The sequence below is a fragment of the Lissotriton vulgaris genome, chromosome 10 (genome assembly GCF_964263255.1).
Source record: "Lissotriton vulgaris chromosome 10, aLisVul1.2, whole genome shotgun sequence".
NCBI lineage: Eukaryota > Metazoa > Chordata > Amphibia > Caudata > Salamandridae > Lissotriton > Lissotriton vulgaris.
This window is the reverse complement of record NC_141698.1, coordinates 277459237-277480245: the sequence shown is the minus strand read 5'-3', so window position 1 is coordinate 277480245 and position 21009 is coordinate 277459237. Positions and strand designations below refer to the sequence as shown.

The following is a 21009-nucleotide window of genomic DNA, read 5'->3' as shown; positions in this document are numbered from 1 at the left end:
TTTAGGCGCTGTTTGATGTTGGGGATCGTCTTGAGCGGGCTTATCCTTTTCCTTGGGGGGGGGGAGGGGAGGGAAAAGATGAATTTGGTGATTAAATGATGACATAGCTTAATGCTGGTTTTAGTGCAAGTGGGGAATTTTGGATTACAGAAATGTTGGAAATGTTTTTGGGTACAGATAAACAGAGGGAAATGTTGTTGGGAAATGTTTTAATGGTAAATGATTCATGATTATCTGTTTTCATTAGGAGGAACTGTTTTCGACTGTCTTAAAATAAATAGTGACCTTTTTTGCTACAAAAAGCAAGTGTGGATTGTCCTTATTGCGCGAACACAAATTAGGAATAAGAACTACTTTTCAATTGTAAGGTCTCTTCTATCGTCTGAGGCGTGAGTCATTTTCATGATCGGCTCGTGCTTTAGATCTCCAGGTCCACGTGTGGTTTGGTTCTCACTTATCCAATAAGACAGAGGTTGTAGCCTTACGGCTAGAGCTAGCCTACCGACTTTGGCGCTGGGGTACCAGGTTCGAACATCTAGAGCTAGCCTCCCGACTTTGGCGCTAGGGTACCAGGTTCGAACCTCGCGTCGGCTCAGCTTCTTGTGTCTGGGCAAAATAACTCAATCTCCCCGTGCCTACCAAAATATATGCAAGGTAACTGGTGCTAATGTAAAGTGCTCCAATACCTTTGGGTCGAGTTCGCGCTATAAATGTGCAGCAAAAATAAAAAAGCCGAATGATTCAAACATTGGTTACATAGCACCATGTCGCGCAATAATGCCGTACGCTGTAAAGTAGGTTAGCGCTCTAGTTCTTTAAGAGATCGCTGCAGGACAGTAGCGACTCTCTGTCTTCCAGCAGGTGGCGCTGCACACGCGGCTGTCAGAAGCCGGATCTAGCTGTAGCCTCTCAGAAAGAGCCTACAGCTCTGGGGACCGCGTGAACTGTTTGCAAGCATAGCCTGACAAGACGGCTGCGCGCGTACGGAGGGGGCGGTCACTTCCTTGTCAGCCCGGCGTCCTTTCCGGAGCGGTGCTGGTGGTCACTTCCGGGGTGGCCGGCCCGTTGTTTTCCGGGGTGGGTCCTTCTCTTTCTAGCTAATTGCATTCTTAATAGTGGGGACCGTCACTCCGCCCCTCCTTGTAGCGTCTCCAAGCTGTCAGTCACTGTAAACTCGCTCTTCAATTAGCTCACATAGCCTTCAGTTTGCCTGTTCTTTAGGTGCTGATGCAAAGCAGGAGCAATCGGATTTATAACACCGTCAGTCGGGAAACGTCAGGTAAGTGCTGTCCTATGACACCTGAAATATTATGATGAAGAGCTGGCATGTATGTGGTCACACCTGATGAAAGAGTAGATATCTTGGTGTTCATGTGCAGCAAAGAGGCGGGTACCGTGCGGCACACGCGTGTGTTCACCCTTCATTCATTGGAAACTGTTCTGTGTCGTAATGAACTATGGATGACGTTCTTTTGAAACACTTGATACACAGAGTTAAATTGAAAGCTATAAAGTGTGAGTAGTTTGTGAAACTATGACAGCATGTGTAGTACTCGGTGCCTCCTGTACGACACCCTGCACTTTGTAGAACTTTGATATTTGCATTCATATGATACCTAAACATTCTTTGCAAGAAAGCCTTTACACATATTTATAAAGCTGATTTAAGCGACCGAAACTGATGGACGAAAACGTATCCATTTGACGGAGGCTTCTCATTAGTTCTTCTCAGCAAGTTAGGAGTTCTGGCTTTCAGAACGGGAATCGAGTATAAAAAATAATTTCGTCCCCATGGCCATTATACCAACTGCGCCAGTTATGACTGTACTGATGTCTAATGACCTGTACTCGGTTATTCTATCAACTGTGTCCTGTTTGACTCTCGGTGTAGGTGTACTGTTTGAATCCAGCTTTTGTGTTTGTTTATCAGGCATTGTTTTTTGTGCAAACAGGAGCTTACCTGACTCGTTCTGCATTTATTGCATCACTCTGCCTTATTTAACACATATTAACATATATTACAGGTTTTTCTTTAATCATAACCATAGATAGCATATTACTCAGTGTCTGCATATTTGAGTTACGCCATGCTGTTTTTTCGTGTACATTAGTTCTATATACAGGGTATTTAAACACGCAACCTCATTGCATAGGCCAATGGCATGAAGGAGTGAAGAGCACGATGACCCCGAACCAACTCATTTGTACCATGGTAGTAATGTGATTTGACCTTTGACTGTAGTAATGCTTGAATCTGATTATTACTACATTTGCTCCAGATAATGTTTTGTTGAGCCACATTTATTATCGCTTCTGTGACATAAATATATATCCCACATGTTTAAATAACTTGTGCTAGGTCATTTAAGTATTGTGTATAAACGGTTTCCTTCTATTGGGCATACACACTATTTCCACTACTGGCTTGTGTAGAGGATGCATTGCAGTCCCTTTAAAATTGGGCATTATTTAATTTTGATTGCCTTGAGTACTTTCTATGCTGTCACAGGTGCATTTTTTTTATATTTGTTTTTTTAAAGTTTCCAGTTGACTGATTTTAAGATTCACTCCACTGGTCACATGCCTATAACATTGTGTGACCTAAGCGAACTTCCAATAGTAGTGCAAGAGTGTTCCAGACCACCATGGCCCCTTTTGCCTATGTCCCCACTGATCTGATTTAAATCCCACAGTCCTGAATATTATTGTAGCTCAGCCCATCACAGGGGATAGACTTTATGAGTATCTTGTGTCAACAAGATTGGCCTTATGCATTGTCTTTTGGGTCAGTCAGTAAAAACTTTATTTCGCATCTTTTGTGAAGCATAAAAACTACATACATAAATCAAAAACACCAATACATTTTAAAACGGAAATAATAAAAGAAATATATAATACAAATTCATGTGTAAGCACATTTTGCCCTACTATTTTGTTTTCATAGAGTACTCCGATATCATGGGCCAGTAAACAAAACAAAATGTATCAAACTAATTATCAATAATACTTTAAATCTATTATATCATCAATCACTCATAAAACCATATTAAGATGATACATACGTAAATACAACTATAAATGGTTACCTCTAAAAAAAAAAAAAAATGAAAAACCCTCTCAGCTGTGACACAATCCCGTTCGTTTCAGTACAGCCCACAAGAAGGTTGCTACTGCATAACAAACTAATGGATCATCAAGTTGTTGGAGAAAGAATAATGCTGGTCGAAACTGGATAACATTATATTTACACAGAAGGGGTACTATGGTTATTTTCCTTTGGGGTGCATAACATGTGCAAAAGAACAATATGTGCATCTCTGACTAGATAGTAAACCGTCACAAGTGCATTAGTACAGCTCATTTGCAGAGTGTGCATTTACGGGGAAACCCAACCTAAGTGGTATAAGTGTCTCCTGAAGTCAAAAAGAAATACTAATATGAAGAGCTCCACCCACTATCAAATAGATGGAAACAATAGACTTAGGGGGGCCTATTAGGATGGCGGGCGAACCGGAGTCCACCCGCCATCCTAACCGGAATGGGGAGGCGGCGGTCCTGCACCCCTGATCATGATGCAACCGCGCTGGCATTTTAATATTGCGGCGGATGCTGCTGGCTGCAGCACCTGCTGCAATGGTAAAATGCCATGTTGTTGCCTGCCACCTTGTGCATGGACATGTAGGGGGGTACCCCCCAAGTGCACCCTCCAGCCCCCCGGAGGCCCGCAACGGGCCCCCAAATCAATTCCCTGCCAGCCTTTCCATGGCAGCATCGCCGCCATGGAAAGGCCTTAAAATCCAAACATCATAATATGGATGGCAGTGCCTGCTATGCACCGCCACCATATATGAGCCCTAGCTCCGCCCAGCCTGCAATCGTAACGATTGTCGACCGACAGAAAAGCATCAGACAGACTTTCCGTCTCCCGCGATACTCACCACCAACGTGATATGGCAGTGGGTAATTCACGTTACGATGGTGTGGCGATCGTTACCCCATCATAATCACCCCCTTAATGTTTCAGAATTACAATATTTAAACTCTTTTGCTATGAGTGCAGTACACATTGGTACTTGTCTCACATTTCTCTACACACTGTTGACATACTTTACCCCACAACGAAACCCAAAATCCACAGTTGCTAATTAAATCATTTTGGAATGCTACAGTATGTTGGCTTTGATTTGTATTTTTAGTGCCGGCCAAAAAGTATTAATTATTCAAGTATGCGCAGGAGCTGGGATGGTTCAATAATTTCTCAATTTTAAGGGAGGCAAGATGCCCATTAGAAGATCGCAATTTTGATCAATTCTGGAAAAGTGTACAGTTTCAAACCTGTCACAAGTGCAGCAATCAGTACTTTTGGTGCTGTAAATATAAAAAAAAAGCATGGAGAAGGGCCCACCGACATCTAAATGCAAGTGAGTTTGAATACAGAAATGCTTCAAATCAAGAAAGTACAGCAGCAATGTTCACTGTTACTGGTGCAACAGGTATATGACTTTTGGGAATACCTTTGTAGGAGAGGTAATTTTGGGAAACTAACATAAGGATTAGAGCAGGGGAAGGAATGGCTGCTTATCCTCCTATCTGAGTACTACTGACGTTGGTAAAATATTTGAATGTTTATTGACTTACACAGTATACCTTTGTTCTCACACTGCTCCCCAGTATCCTCCCACAGCATCATACAGAATGTTTTAAAAACCTTTTTAATATGTTTTTCACGCGTTAACCATCAATAACACCTTAAGTGCTGCGCCTATTCCAACGGCCGACGGCACCACTACCTCGGGAGTGCTGCCGTCGGCCGTTGGAAGTTCCAACTGCACCTGCGCAATGGAACGTCCAGCACTGGAGCTCGACGTTCCATAGCTGCTAAGGTGTTAAGACATACAGTAAACTTGAATCCAGCGTTTGAACACAATAGTGGTCAGGTAATTGAAGCAGATTATCCATTCCACAATACATATTAATCACATATAGGAAACAGCCTTTACAACTAGGTTTTTACCACATTGTAACTTTACCATGCATTTTTTAGCACGCATGTGGATGATTTTACAACGCATACCTTAACCACGTACTTAAGATATTTTTGAGGGGTGTGGGGGTCTCTGCCCCCAAGTACATTGTTTACAAACAATGTGTGGTAATGGCATACGTTGTAAAAGCATAAGCGTTGTAAAAAAATGTGTGGTAAAAAAATATGTGGTTTAGGCAAGCAAAGTATTTACCTGTGATGTTCCGTCTTACAAGTCTAGAAAAAACTCCCTTTGGGGTATTCTCATAGCATTCCAATCGTACACTCACACCATAGATTCCACTCAAAACACACCGGGTCAGTATTTCAGTTGCGAGAAAGTCAAAATGTGAATCCAATAATAACATTTTTGTTTGATTTTATTAGATTGGTTCAAGAAAAAGTATACTAATATACCATATATCATTAAAAACAAGACATCATTATACACATTAAAAACTACAAAAAAAAAATCACAGTGTAAATAGATCAATGATTGTGACAAAACAAGCACATTAGCATGAATTAATATTTCAGCACATTATTTTTTTACGTGTGTAGTACATCACACAGTAAATACAGGTTACAAACAAATTCATAGGGATCTTATCGTATTGTCGGCACACACAAATGCATTTTTGTGACAGGTTACCCCACACTAATATACAATGGTAATGAATAAACGGCCCGCTATATGTACTTATGGTGTTGGGACTGTGTGTTCATTAATTATAATTAAGAGAATAGGGAGAATATAATAACTATTTAAAATTAGATCTTCATGCATATAATTAGTGTAGATGTAAATATGGTAAATAATATAGTCTCACTGACATTCTCTTTATCATAGGGTATGCAAGTAACGTCAAAATTGCCACACTAATAATCGAAAGGAAGAAAGAAGTTTGTGGGCTACACCACATGTATCAAGGTAACTGTCACTCAGAAATCGGTTCAAAATATGACCGATCCCTACCCGCTCCTCCGGCAGGCTCCAGCCGCTCTCTGACCAGGCTCCCTCCATCCTTCCCTGGGGGGCCACGGGGCGGGAGATGTGTTGCTCTCCTAGGGCACGTACCCTACTGGCAAAAGCAGCAGGGACACGAACGACCTGTCGCCGCAGCCTCGCGCCCCATCGCCGCAGGCTCGCTCCCCATCCCCGGCACCGTTGGCCCAGGCTGAAGGCAGCCCGGTTGCAGCTCACGCGGTGCCCTGCTCCTCCCGCCTCATCCTGTGCGCCGGGGTGGCCCTCCTCTGCCTGTCCCTGCTGCCCCTGTAAGGCAGTCCGGCCGCCGGTGAGCTGAGCTTGGCGCTGCCGTTGCTCCGGCTTAGCCTGTACCTGGCCTGTGGTGTGGTCGCCTTCCTGCTGAACTTAGCGCTGCCGTTGCTCCGGCTTAGCCTGTACCTGGCCTGCGGTGTGGTCGCCTTCGTGCTCGGGAGCTGTGGACGCTGCTAAGTCGGGGACGCCCCATGCGGACACCGGACTTTCAGTCTCACAAGGAGACCATGCCCGGGATAGCGCTCGCCTCTGTGATCCGCAAAGGTAAGGAGATATCAGCGCTCCTGCTGTCACCCCTCGTTTGACCAAAACAGGGGATTATGTTGTGTCTCTCATGAGGGTATGCAGATTGTAGCCCTTTGGCATTCTGGGGGGAGTACATGGAGGACCATATGGATGAGAAAAACCTTTCTACTGTATTTCATAATATCCATTCTAAGGGTCCTTAAAGGTAAACGTTATAACAAAGTAAACTTGAATACATTCCTTCTTTTGGGCTCTAAAAGGGACCACAGAGACCGTTAATATTTCCTTTTATATTTTTGCATGTGCACCAACAGCACAGCATGAAATAGGAACTCTTTTATGTGACCCTTGTTCCAGAGGTGTCTGCTATCCGCTTCACCATCCCATTGTATACTGATGTCATCTTGAGGGGTATGCGTCTATACCTTCCTCTGGCCAGTCAGCATCAACAAACACCCTGTCTGTCAACCGAAGTATCTTTCTTGAACATCCCTTCTTGCAAGGAGTTTTCTTCAAAATAGTTTTTGAAGTAAAAGGTTTCCTCCTGTTGTTCCTCTGCCGGATCCATTGTTGTAGGCATGTTCTCTCCTTGGATATGTTTTTGAAGCTGCGGCATGACTTAATACTAAACTTTAGTTTTTCCCTTTCCTTGAAGGTCTTTTGCTGGAACTCTGCACAGCCTTCTGATGTGTGGTCCTTAGGCAAACACAAGTTGCAGACTTGGAGATTATCCTTCTCTGCAAACTTGTGATGCCAGTTAGGGCACAACCCGGTATGTGCTCGATATCCCAAATTAATTGTCCAGCCCAAGCGGATGATGACCTTGTGGTAAGCTAGTTAGGGTTGAAAACCACAAGAGCAGTCATTATGAACTGGTGTTTCTCTTTGGTTTCTTTCGCTGTGCGAAGTCTTCGTCCGATTGTTCTATAATTTTCCTAAAAAAAACTTCTACCTCTACTGCTTTCAGACCCCATGGCAGAAAAGAAACAAGCATCTGCAATGAAATAGGTCTCGCATTTACGCAAGTTTGAGCTATTGGCATTGTAAATGACAATGCATTTTTTTATGTTTTGGTTTTTAAATCATAAATAAAAGGCATTGCCATTTACAATGCAGTAGTTTAAACTTGCTTAAATGCGAAACCTATTGCATTGCAAATGCTTGTTTAGGATTGGTACTCTGCATCTAATGAGGCCGGAAATCTTTTGAGATCGCCAGATATTTTTTTTGGTATGTTGAAAGCTTTAAAACTTTAGGTTATGCAAAAAAGTAAATAGGTGGTTTAATAAAGCAAGAAATCCGCCTAGTCTATTGCTTAAAGAGCTGATTTAGGCATAACATTTTAGGGTGTGTAAAGATTGAAGACGTGTCCTCCCGTCCTCCCTGCAAAATTTCCACGGCAGTGATCCGTTGTTTTTATGATATTGAGCATTTATTTATTTATTTTGAAGCTTATAAAGCGCGAGGCTACCCCCCAACGGGGGTGTCCCGGCGCTAACGACTAAAGAGCAACATGGATGTCTAGCATGGCTAGAGGTTGTAAAACAGACAGGTCTTTAAGTTTCGCGGGAACAGAGATTAAAATTTAGTTAGTCGCAGACATAATGGTAGGCTATTCCAGAGTTTGGCGGTCACAACAGCAAATGCTCTGCCCCCCATTCTGGAACGGCGGAAACGGGGAGAGTGAAGAAGACGAAGGTGATTGGATCTGAGAGCTCGGGCAGACTGAACAGGCTTTAGCTTACGTCTGAGATGTGCTGGCTCTTGGCCATTTAGAGCCCTGAAAGCCAGGACCAAGGCTTTAAACTGGATGTGATAGGGCACAGGCAACCAGTGAAGTTTCTTCAGATGAGGGGTTATTGAGTGGCGGTAGGGGATGTTGCATATCAGCCTTGCAGCGGCATTCTGCACTATCTGCAACCGATTAATCAGATAGGCTGGAGCTCCCACATAGAGGCTATTGGAGTAATCCAGGTGGGAAGTAATAAAGGCATGGATGACGGTTGTACCTGAATCCAGAGGGAGGAAAGGGAGAATTTTGCTAATCATGCGAAGTTTACCAAAGCATGCGGAGGTGACCTTATTGATTTGCGTCTTTCATGACAGTTCATTGTCGAATTGGAAACCCAGATTTCTGGCTGATTTTACAGGTACCAGGGGAGGGTTAAACTCAGACGACCACCACAGTTGAGACGGAAGTGGGGAACTTTGATTGAAGAACAGCACCTCGGTTTTATCTGTATTGAGCTTGAGGGTATTGAGGGTCATTCAAGATGAAATATTGGTGAGGCAGCGTCTAAAGATGACAAGGCCGCTGTCAGAGTGATCTCTAAATGAAAACACAAGCTGAGTTTCATCAGCATAGGAGATCAATCTGACCCCCAAGATTCAACTACCTCAGCCAGAGGTGAAAGATAGACATTAACCCTTTCGATGCTGATGACGAGCTCAGCTCGTCATCACCCACGGGTGGCGTGTGTTGATGACGAGCTGAGCTCGTCATGTATCGCAGAAAAGGGAAAACAGCCACACAGTGCAAAAATCGCCGCAGCAGCGATGCGGTTAAAGAAAAGGGGACTCAGTGCAGAGCCCTGAGGCACTCCGCAACTGAGTGATTTTTCCTTTGAGACAAACGGCCGGAGAAAGACCTTCTGACTTCTGCCACTCCGAAACGATCTTATCCAGGCCAAGGGAATATCCCGTATCCCAAGACTATATAGTCTATCTAGCAGAATGGTATGTGAGACGGTATCGAAAGCCGCGGACAGGTCGAGGAGCATCAACATGGCCTCCTCGCCTGCATCCACGCATTCATGAATGGTCTCGGATGCCTCCAGCAGCGCGGTCTACGTACTGTAGCCGTATCTAAATCCAGGTTGTGAGTCATGGAATAGTTGTCTGGACTTCAAATAGTCGGCCAGTTGTTCTTGCACAACTTTTTCCAGTACCTTAGCTGGTTTGGGGAGGAGCGAAATTAGACGATAGTTGCTGAACACAGAAGGATCGGCGTCAGCTTTTTTAATTATGGGGATTAACATGGCCTGCTTCCATGATGTGGGGAACTGACCTGAAAGTAAAGACGAGTTCCAGATTGAAATTAGTGGGGCAGAGATGAGGGGGGTGAGAGTGCCAAGCACCGGGCAGGAACCGGGTCTAACGGGGACCCTGATTTGCACAGCCGCATTTTCATCAGGGCTAGTTCCATAGAAATTGCTTTAAATGCCACAAACGCCTTCTCTTGAGGGACCTTAAGATCCTGAGAGGGTTAGCAAGATCCTGGTAGAATGAGGTGGAGATATCAACGATTTTGTCATGGAAGAAATTAGAAAGACCGTCACTAAGGTTTTGACTGGGGCTAACCGAGCAGACGAGGGCCGAGAGTTTAGCAAATTCCTTCACAATTTTAAACAAAGTTTTTGAAGAATTTTCAGCAGCACTCATTTTACTAATAAAATATTGCATTGGAAGGAGAGATTCTTTATCAAGAGATTCTTTCATCACGAATATCGACCTGTGCATATATTGGTGGGTACTCAATGGTTTTTGTACATATATACTTTTATTGCAATAAAATGAGGCATTGTCACCCCTTTAATAGGTTTTAACCATTAGCAATTAATAACCTGGGCAATTAGGCACGTCTGAGGTTAAAGGGAGAGATTTGTAAACCTGATATATATATATATATATATATTGAGTCCTCGGACAGAGAGGATAGAGTTCTTCTAGCCTATCCCAGCATGAAATACCGTTATGAGTGAGTGCAATGAGGTATGTTTAGGAAGTTTGAGTATTTAGACAAATGTGTGTTTTTAGGTCTCGGCCTGCGAAAGACTGCGCACATGCGCAGTCTCGCTGGCGAGACTTAATGGGATAGAGAGAACATCACTAGCGAGGTTAAGCCCCACCCCTCTTCTCCATTGGCTGGCCTCCTAAACGGTGGCCAGCCATTGGAGAAGAGGTTCTAGTGACGTTCTTCTTTCAAATTCTTTCTATCTAAGCCCCGTCCTTTTCAGATTGGGGGAGCGTGTTTTCCTGCTGAAGTAAAATGTTTTTATCTTCTTTATGGGTCCAGATGGCCCCATAAAGAAGATAAGGAACCTTTTACCCCAGCAGGAAGTCCGGGAAGTCAATCTGAAAAAGACGGGGCTTATTTTTCTGGCTTTGTTTTCAAAGGCAATGCATTTTCTGTTCTTTTTTTTTTTTTTTGAGACACGTCATGTTGTTTGCTTTCCACTTTCCTTATGGGATACAGCTACGAGGTGATGGCAGCACGAGTGACAATCATCATATACTTCAGAGGGCCAGACAAAGGGTCATACATGATCGGCTGCTAATCCACTGCTGGGGGCACAGTGACACCACTTTTCACTGCGAGAACGTCCCCTTCTCACGCCGGCTCCACCGGGGACCCCCCATGTGACTACAACGGGCCTGCCTGCGCGGACTAAGCCACCATCATTTCAGTTCTGCGGCACTGCCTTGAGACTACCCCACGTACCATGCAACGCCCCTGTGCACTGGAGCCGTCACCCCACTGGGATACAGCTGTGAGTTACTCGCAGCGTGAGTGACAATTATCATCTACTTCAGAAGCCCAGACAAAGGGCCATGTGAGATCGCCTGCTAATCCACTCTGGGGGCAAAGTGAAGCAACTCCTCACCGCGAGGACGCCCCCCTTCTCACACCGGCTCCATTGGGACTCCCCCCAGATGCCTACAACAGACCTGCCTGCGCGGCCTCAGCTACCATCATTTCAGTTCGGTAGTGCGGTCTTGAGTCTTATCCCCACATCCATCACCACCACATCCACATCCACTGCCACCACATCAACCACCACCACCACCACATCCACAACCTCCACATCCACCACCTCCACATCCACCACCACCACATCCACATCCACCACCACCACATCATCCACCACCTCCACATCCACCACCACCACATCCACATCCACCACCACCACAACCACATCCACCACCACCACATAATCCACCACCACCACCACCACATAATCCACCACCACCACATCATCCACCACCACCAAAACATCCATGTGTTTGTGTGTGTGTGGATCTGTCTGTGTGTGTGTGGCTCTGTGTGTGTGTGTGTGTGTGGGTGCAAATGCAATAGGTCTCGCATTTGCGAGAGATTAAGCTAATGGCATTGTAAATGACAATGCCATTTATTTATCTGATTTCAAAACCAACACATAAATAAAAAATGTGTCATTTACAATGCCAATAGCTCTAACTTTTGCAAAGGAGAGACCGTTGCATTGTAAATGCTTGTTTACATTTATTGTGTGTTGGGTCATAAGCCAATAAGAATTGTTACAATAAAATGAAGGCATCACTGAATTTGAAAAATAGATTGGTTGTTTTTTGTTATGGACTGTATTTTTATGTTGCATTATTGAATCATATATTTTATATATATATATATATGTATATGTAGTTAACAGTGTCGGAACACACTAGTAGCAAGCCTGAAGAAGGACGATGGACCAGTGTAACCCTCCGAATCGCCTCACTTTTTGTCCTACTTATAGAAAAACAAGTTCCCATGATATTTACTGTGTGATGTATTAGACATGTACAAAATGATGTGCTGACATATTAATTCATGCTAATGTGCTTGTTTTGTCACGATCATTGATCTATTTACACTGTGATTTTTTATTTTTGTAGTTTTTAAGGTGTATAATGTGTATAATTATGTCTTGTTTATAATTATATATGGTATATTAGTATACTTGTTCTTGAACCAATCTAATAAAATCAAACAAAGAAATGTTATTATTGCATTCACATTTTGACTTTCTGGCAACTGAAATACTGACCCGGTGTGTTTTGAGTGGAATCTATGGTGTGAGTGTATAATTGGAATGCTATGAGAATACCCCAAAGGGAGTTTTTTCTAGACTTTAACGTCTTTTTAAAGTCCTGTCCCTTTGGTGTGTTGGACCTCTCTCTCTTTTTTAGAGTTGTTCCGTCGTACAACCATCACATATATATTTTCCTTCTCTAAGAACAAGCTATTGCAGTTGTTATTACTGTACCTGGAACTTAAAGCAGGAGTGAGGGACATGTGATTCACAGACTATCTCAGGGAGTTGCCTTCTTGCCATTCGGCCCCTGAAAGGGAATAGGAATTTTGACAGGGGACCCAGCCTTGTTTCCCATACCTTGTTTGTTCTCTCTTAGTATGATCTTAATTGCCTCCCAGGTTCACACTATATCTTGATACTCCTTCTTTGCATCTCTCGTTAGCAGCACACCTTTGTATTACATCCAGTTTAGCAACCCCTTTTTCCCAGCAAGTATTGCTAAGTCCCATGTTATTTGACGTTTGTCTAGTAACAAGGTAGGATGTATAAACTTACTTGGCGCTATATTTTTTGTTAGGATGGGGGAACATACCCAGTACACAGTTATCTGATTGGACGACTTGTCCATCTATGTCTCTCTCAGCGCATCTTGTTATTTCTGCCAGAATACTGCCAAATTCGGGCAGGAGCAAACGAAAGCAAACAAATCTGCCCCTTCCTCATTTCATCTAGGCACTGCACCTTGGCTCATGGAAAATATGTATTGATTTTTGTGGGAAGTAATGTAGGCTCTGTGTATATAATAGAAGTGAATATATGTGATTTTGGCATTCCGAGATTCATGATGGTCGTTTCTAAAGATGTGTTCCCACTCTTCCCCACTAATCTGCCTGCCCAGGTCCTCCTCCCATCTTTCTCTCCATGTATCCGTTGTTATTTTGACTGGACTCACTAGTGAAATACCCAAACCGACGAGCACAAGAGACTGCTTTGAGATCAAGAGCGATAGATACAAAGCTTCCTACCTGAAAACTAAATTGTTGGACCACTTTTTCATTAAATAATCACAGAAATCATTTCCCGTGATTAATAATTGGAGATACATGCAATGAAGGAGTATATCTGCTCCTCAGTGGCAGTAGATGAAGTGACGAGCTCCAGGCTCCAATTTGAGTTCTTTCCAGTTGTGGTAGAAGCATATCATTCCAACAGGCCATTAAACTAACAGGTTCGATTCTGGATTGGGCTGGTTGCTAAAGGAGAAAACAAAAACATTTGCTTCTTTAGTGTAGTTCTTGATTAATGGGTTCTTTTTGGAAACGACAGGTCCCCAGGTTCTTAATAAATAGATGCGGAGGACTCTTGCAAAAGCAGACGCTGTTGTCAAAGTTCTTGTTACATTTAGGCCCAGTAAGACTAATCTCCCAATTATGAAGTAACTTCTAAAACAGATAGGGTACTCCCATTTCAAGCGTGCTTGAAGCTCAATGGGTGCTAAAGTGTCAGCTTATCTGCCGTTTCTCCTGTAGAGAGCAAGCATGTCCAGTTAGATTGGTGTTAACTGTTGTGAATAGCTCACCTTTACAGATCCGGTTCGATCTTAGTTTATGGCACCATGAACCACCCGATCCTTTGTATAGGGGGCTGCTGTCGGGTTGGTCTTATCCTATTTTGAAATTCACCTTTGATCTAGTGCATCCAGTGCTTAATTTGAGCAGGTGGTTGGCGGTGGGGTTCACTGGCACTTAGTTTTTGAGCCCGGCACTGTTTTTCACAACAAATAATTTCTGAGTGCATGAGAGGAAAAAACAAATCAGAAAGACGAAAAACCCGTCACAAAAGGAGAAAGCAGGAGCCTGCAAGTGTGAGATAAAGGGACAGGAAGTGTCTGGTAGTGTATTAAAGAGGCATGCACTGGAATTAAGACTACCAGTCAATGGTGTAACACATGCCCTGCATCTCCCGTAGTGTGGGGAGGCCCCTGAGCTCCAGGGGGCCCCCTCTGCACAGTAGTCAGGCCTGAGAGCTCTGGATTCAATCCAAAGCGGGGGCCCCTCCATGTACCTTGCAGGTGGGCCCCATCAATCTTCGTTACGCCAGTGCTACCAGCCTTGATATTTAGTGCACCAATGTTTAATTGAACATGCTGGGGGCTTCTGACCAGAGCTTCATTCGTTAAGATGTGAGTTATTAAGCACTGGTCGGGCACCACAAGGGTCACTGCTGTTATTACTGGTATTCTTCGTGCACCTGGTCAGTTTATTTGACTTTACACACTTAAAGCCCATCTGCTCTTGAAAGCGTCTCCAGAGTCCAGAACCAGACCCTCTTGCATTTCTATTCGAGAGCAAACTTTTGCTGAAGAGTGGAAACATTTGATTGTTTTTCAGTATAATTGCTGGGCCTTACTTTCCATTGTAAAGAGAATACGAACAGTATTTGGGGTGACTTTAGACAGGGATATGCCCTTTAAACTGCAAATTGCCGGTTTAATAAACAAAAAATGCAGTTTTCAGTATCTGATACATTTAAGTGCTGCTTTCCCTGAAGCACTCTGTTCCTATTTGTAAGAGAAACAACTAATTTGATTGTGAATTATTGCTTGTCCCTGTATGTCAAACTCCATAAACTGGTGAAAAGTAGCACTTTGCACATAGTATGGGGGTGCCTAGTTTAAACTCTAAGGAAACAACCAGCGGCAAAGCCAATAAATAGGTTTGGCATTGGCATACTGGCCCGTCTGAACATTTTTTAAAACCAATTTTTGGCAAGGGTATGCCCCCCCCCCCATAAGAATACTACAAAAAAACGTTTTTCACCTGTACATGGAGGCCATATGCGTGCAATAATAATGATAATAAAAACCTTGCATATCATTTTAATAGAAGAGCACAGGTGCTTCCTAGCGGATGGAGGTATTTAGAGTAGCAATAGAAAATATTTTTACTTAAAATGCAAAGGTCAGAAAAATATTATATATATTGATGCAAAGAACATGTCATCTTGAATTTAATAATTTAAATGAACAAGTATGACTAGAAAAAACACAAACAACCAAAAGGTTAAAAATGGGAAGGAAAAAAGCATGTGGGAGTATTGGATAACAGACTTGGTACCGACATGCACTTTTTTTTAGGCAGATGTGCACACGTGATTAGGTAAAATGCAGTCACTCTTAGTGTAAAAGAGCCAGTGGCTGAAGTGGGCTGACCCATTGCCGTGTGCCGTAATCTGTGGTAGGCGGCAGCAAAATGTGACTGACATTTGAACGGGCCTATTGATGAAGAGACCACCTCATTATGAATAGAAGTAAGTAATTTTCATTAGAATTGTTTTGGCCACCTGTGGCTGTTGACACAGTTGTCTCCAGACTTGACCTAAAAAAGTGTGCCTGTCGGATGTCAGATGGCTACCAGTGCCAAGCAGGATTCAGTTTTAAGATGGCCTATCCAGTATATAATTGTGTGATTTCAACCCTTACCTAAAAGGTTATTCTTAAAGTTTACTAAATTCCAACTTTCCTTGAAACAAGCTAGTCTTTTACGTAAATGTGGCTCAACTCTACAACAAGACATTTAACAGATGGAAATTGAGCTGTTTTATTAGTGTTCAGGATGGACTTGACCAGAATCTAGCTGCCAATTCGTTTTTATGAATTTACTGCACTGTAAACATGTTCAATCTGTCAGTGACCTTTTGCTTGCCCCATACTTAAGAGAGAAACCCATTCTATGAAGGAACCTTTAGACACATTGGTCGTTTTTGGTCATCTTCTAGAAAAGCATACTTTGTTATTTTGGATTTGTTGCAGCACCATTCAAATGCTCCTTTCACTTCCAAGTATTATTATGCTGTCCTTCCAGTTTCCTGCAAACTGATGGTCTGTCCCATTCGCTTAAACACCCCAGTTACTCAGAAACGTAACACATGGGACATGATGTAGTTGCCTTTTATTCAGATCATTGGCACAATCCATAAGAATGGCCTCCCCCACAGATCCTCTTCCCCCAGCAAAGCTCTGTACCTTGGACTTTGACATTTTGAGGCTGCCGGTGGGACTCCTTAATTTCTCCTTACAGCAGGGTACATTCCTCAGCCATGGAAACATGTCAAGATTCTGCCCATACTGAAGAAACCTAATCTAGATCCCTCTAACTGGTCAAACTACAGACCGATCTCCATGCTTCCATTGTGGCAGGAATAATGGTAAAGCATGTTAACCGGCAACTTTCTGCTTTTGTGGAGACCCGCAACTTAGTCCGACCTCTCACAGTCCGGATTCAGAGTGGGTCACAGTACTGAATCCGCCCTTCTATGACTTACAGCACATCTTAGGCGGCTCCTGGATGATTGTGAGGCGGCAGTGCTGATTTTATTAGGCCTCAGCACTGCTTTCAATACTGCGTCACACGCCACTCTGTTTGAGAGTCTGTCCATTCTAGGTCTACAAAGTGTAAGGCCTTATCCTGGATGGCATCTTTCTTGATTGACTATACTTTCCAGGTCTCCTTAGCGAATATCTCCTCCCCATGACCTGTCATTACCTCAGGGGTTCCTCAAGGCTCAGCCTTAAGTCTGGCCATATTCAATACCTATGTCCGCCCACTGGCTGACCTGGTTGACAGGTTTGGCCTGACTGTCTTTTCCTACGCGTTTGACACACTAGTATCATCTTCTCTCTGTCATCCGCTCAGGACCATTACTCTGAGGCCCTGAATTCCTGTCTGAATTGGGTTGCCTAATGGATAAACATGAACTCTCTGAAATTTAACGGAGAAAAGACTGAGGTATTCGTGCTGGGAAAGAACCCGTCTCTATGGGGCCCACAGCACTGGCCTGAAAACCTGGGCGCTCTTCCCACTCTGTTTGAGAGTCTGTCCATTCTAGGTCTACAAGGTGTAAGGCCTTATCCTGGATGGCATCTTTCTTGATTGACTATATGTAGGAAGGTACATCCTGACTATGGTTGCCCCCAACTTTTTGCCCTGTGTTTTAGCTGGTTTTTGACATAGTCGACCTGGGATCCTGCCAATCAGGACCCCAGGCCTACTGCTCTCTCTTTAAAATGGATTCCATGTACCCTAGGTACATTTCCAATTGGTACTGGGCCACCTTATCAGACCCTGTAACTCAGGGCATAGGTGTACCCAGGGCTACCAGGGGCTGCAGCATGTATTATGCCACCCTTGGCTGGCCTCCTAAATTTGACACAACTGGCTGCATGACAGCTGGGGCAAAGTCGTGTAATCACCCTTTGCTGTAGATATAGTATACCTATATCTAACCCTAAAATGGACACACAGATTCCTATCAGTCACTCCTATGGCAGGCCTTGACAATCCTGAAGGCAGAGTGCTTGGAATCGTGTGAGATGGTGCTGGCATGAGCTGAGCCTGTCTGCAGCTTGCGGAACCAAGTCCTAATAGCTGTTCCATGATATCGCATACCATATACTCTTAAGTGCATTATAATCCTCGCGGTTAAATGCTATCTTTGGTATTGCTTTATCAAAACATGTCGAGTAAGGTGTCATACGAATTGGAATACTAACCCCTCGCCAATTCTGGCGACGGGGTTAGCATTCCACCCTTCTAGAGGGACACGACATGTATGTAACTGTGAACCCCGGTTAAAGTTAAACGAAGCCTCAGCTCCACAAAATGGATGCTGCCACCACAGACACGAGTCTGACCCCCTGCAGCTGGGAGTCCTTCCAGCGAGGGGAGCCTGGACAAAGGGTTTCCTGTCGGGGGCGGTGCTAGCACCGTCCCAGACATGGTTTTGTGTATCCTGGGTAGGCAGGGCTTTACAGGAAGGTGACTGCTGAGTGGCACCCCGGTGCTCACTACGCATAGGCCGGTCAGAACCAGTTCCAGGGGCACACCAGCCCCTGGCCTGGGGAAAGTCCGGCATGGCAGAGGGGTGTAACCACCCCCCTCCTAGTCCCACCCATAGGCAGGACCTAGTCACCGGGTCAGCCCCCTTTTTTGGTATAAAGATGGGAGCGGGCCCCCTGTTAAAATTAGATCATCTTTGGAATCAAGACACGACTTTCTGCGAAAGGACTTCAAGATTTCTTCCTCAAGATTCTCCCTTGTGGCTAAGGAGTAGTCACCCTGCATCAAGCGGGCACCATCCTAAGAACACTGCGGTCTGCTGCAAGTCCTTCTTCACGAATCCGACGACCCAGCTCGACGAGACCCGGCTTCCCTGGCACCTCTGACCTCTACTCACCTCTACAGCAAAGCTGAGAACCGTGAGTGCAACGAGACCTCGAGGGACCGACGATCGCCAAGACTGCACGACTTCTTTGTAACAAGCCCACCGAGTCTTCCACTGGTGAGTGCTTTGGGGTCCGAGAAGCCCCAACCCTGCGCAGCTCCAGCACCCAAGATCAGCCTCCCTGCATCTCCACGATCTGCGTGGGGCCCTTCTGCTGTTTGCTGTGCACCGCGTTGTTTGGCTACTAGCCGGCTGGCTTGTGGCCTTCTGAACGACGCCCGACGACATCACTGCTGCTGGTCTGGTTGCTCCAGACTGGCCCTTGCTTCCTTCTTCAAGAGAGGCACCCCGGACCCTCCTGGTCCACTCCAGACGCCATTTTAGGTCCACCGCGTGGGCTTGAATTTGCCAAGGCTTTGTTGCCCAATCCTGGGTCCAGCGACGCCGACAGCTTCTATCTTCGTGGGACAGCTCGCTCCTCCATCCTGGTCGCCGACAACGCCTCCTGGTCCGTGAGATCTCCGAGCACAGCGTCACCCACTCGCCTAGTCGAGGTGGCTACCATCCGGTGCCCTCCTGGTGCCCACTGACTACTGGCTAGTAGTCACGAACTTGGTCCCCTCTGCTTTCAGGTGTCATCTTCCTTCGATCCAGGCTTGGATCCATCGAACTTTCTTCACTGGTCGCCTGCCAGCAACTTCTTTCTTCCAGGCTCCTGGTCCGTCAACGAGGATTCCCGACGTCCTTTGAGTCCTATGCAGCTGCAGCCCCTGGGCTAGGTAACTTCGGCATTTCGGTGCCTCAGCATAGCCTCAGTATCCAAGGGTCAGAATCCACTTTCGTTTTCTTCCTACCAGGTCGGGTTCGCCCGAGAACACTAACTTTGCAATTTCTAGCTACCATAGACTTTGTCCCGCATCTCGCGTGAGAGTGCACACACTGCACCCGAGTCCCCTGGGTCTCCTAGAAGTAATCTAACGATTCTATAGTCAAGTCCTAGCGATTCCAAAGCCTATTAGTACTGTACTTACCTGCTAGTAATTTCGCATTCCACTTTTCAAGTATATGGTTTTCCGTGCCCCTCGGGCATTTGTATATACTGTGCTAACTTAAGTATTTTCGTAAGAGTTTTGTTTTGTGCTTAGTACCCTGTCCTCATAAAGAGTACAGGGCTGTTGTGAATCTTAATAAATAACTGTTTATTTTCATAACACTTGTGTGGTGTCCTTTCACTTGGTATTCAAGGGGTATATGTGTGGTATAACAGCTGGCTTAACACGCCCTCTCGAGTCTTTAGCCTTAGACTGCTCGTATCCACGCTACTAGGATAGCTGGTCTATAAGGTTGACTTACAACCAATCATCAATAAGGGTTGCTGGACTGATACATAGTGTTCACTAGAATAGTGAGCACTGCATATCAGGCCACCTTCTCACACTATACTTTCCAGGTCTCCTTAGCGAATATCTCCTCCCCATGACCTGTCATTACCTCAGGGGTTCCTCAAGGCTCAGCCTTAAGTCTGGCCGTATTCAATACCTATGTCCGCCCACTGGCTGACCTGGTTGACAGGTTTGGCCTGACTGTCTTTTCCTTCGCGTTTGACACACTAGTATCATCTTCTCTCTGTCATCCGCTCAGGACCATTACTCTGAGGCCCTGAATTCCTGTCTGAATTGGGTTGCCTAATGGATAAACATGAACTCTCTGAAATTTAACGGAGAAAAGACTGAGGTATTCGTGCTGGGAAAGAACCCGTCTCTATGGGGCCCACAGCACTGGCCTGAAAACCTGGGCGCTCTTCCCACTCTGGTCCAAAAGGTGAAGAACCATGGCTTCCTGCTGGACGAAAATTTGTCCACAAAGCACAAGGTTGTGAAGGTGCCTGCTACCTGTTTTGCTGTCCTGAAATGAATTTTGAAAATCCTGTAGATTCTTCCATGTTCAGCCCAAAGGACAGTCATTCATGCACGCCTCTAGAATGTACTACGGTAATGTCCTCTATTTAGGAGCTGATAAAGCCTCTATGAGAAAACTGCAAGTAGTCCAAAACTCGGGGGCCAGGCTGCTCTACAGACTCCCAAAAAGTGCATCGGCTTTGTCTCTTCTGCTGGAGTTGTACTGGCATAAGGTAGAGAAACCAATCCAATTTAAAGCCCTGTACTTCGTGCACAGACCTAGATCCGGAGCTCGCCCCCGATATCTCCATGGAATGGTGAGACCTTATCAACCAACTGGCTTGGCCCCTACGTTCTAGTGATCGCTCCTTAAGCACAGACAGACTCATATGTGAGGCCGGCCTTTGTCTAAAAGGATCCTAAGCTCTGGAACAACTTCTGCAAACCTTGAGAAGTTGTACCCCACTGACTGCTTTTCTGAAACAGTTGAAGACCTGAATGTTTTGA

The 21009-nt window shown here is 44.8% G+C and overlaps 1 protein-coding gene across 2 annotated transcripts in view; it reads left to right on the top strand.

Moving 5' to 3' along the window:
- Nucleotides 1-1037: 1037 nt before the first annotated feature.
- Nucleotides 1038-21009, top strand: part of SCAP (SREBF chaperone) — an 833069-nt gene continuing 813097 nt past the window's right edge. Inside the window, exon 1 of one of the 2 annotated variants that reach the window (XM_086941009.1) lies at nt 1038-1279. The gene's annotated coding sequence lies outside the window, so the exon portion shown is untranslated. The remainder of the gene's footprint in view (nt 1280-21009) is intronic. The other variant, XM_086941010.1, reaches the window with a different exon arrangement.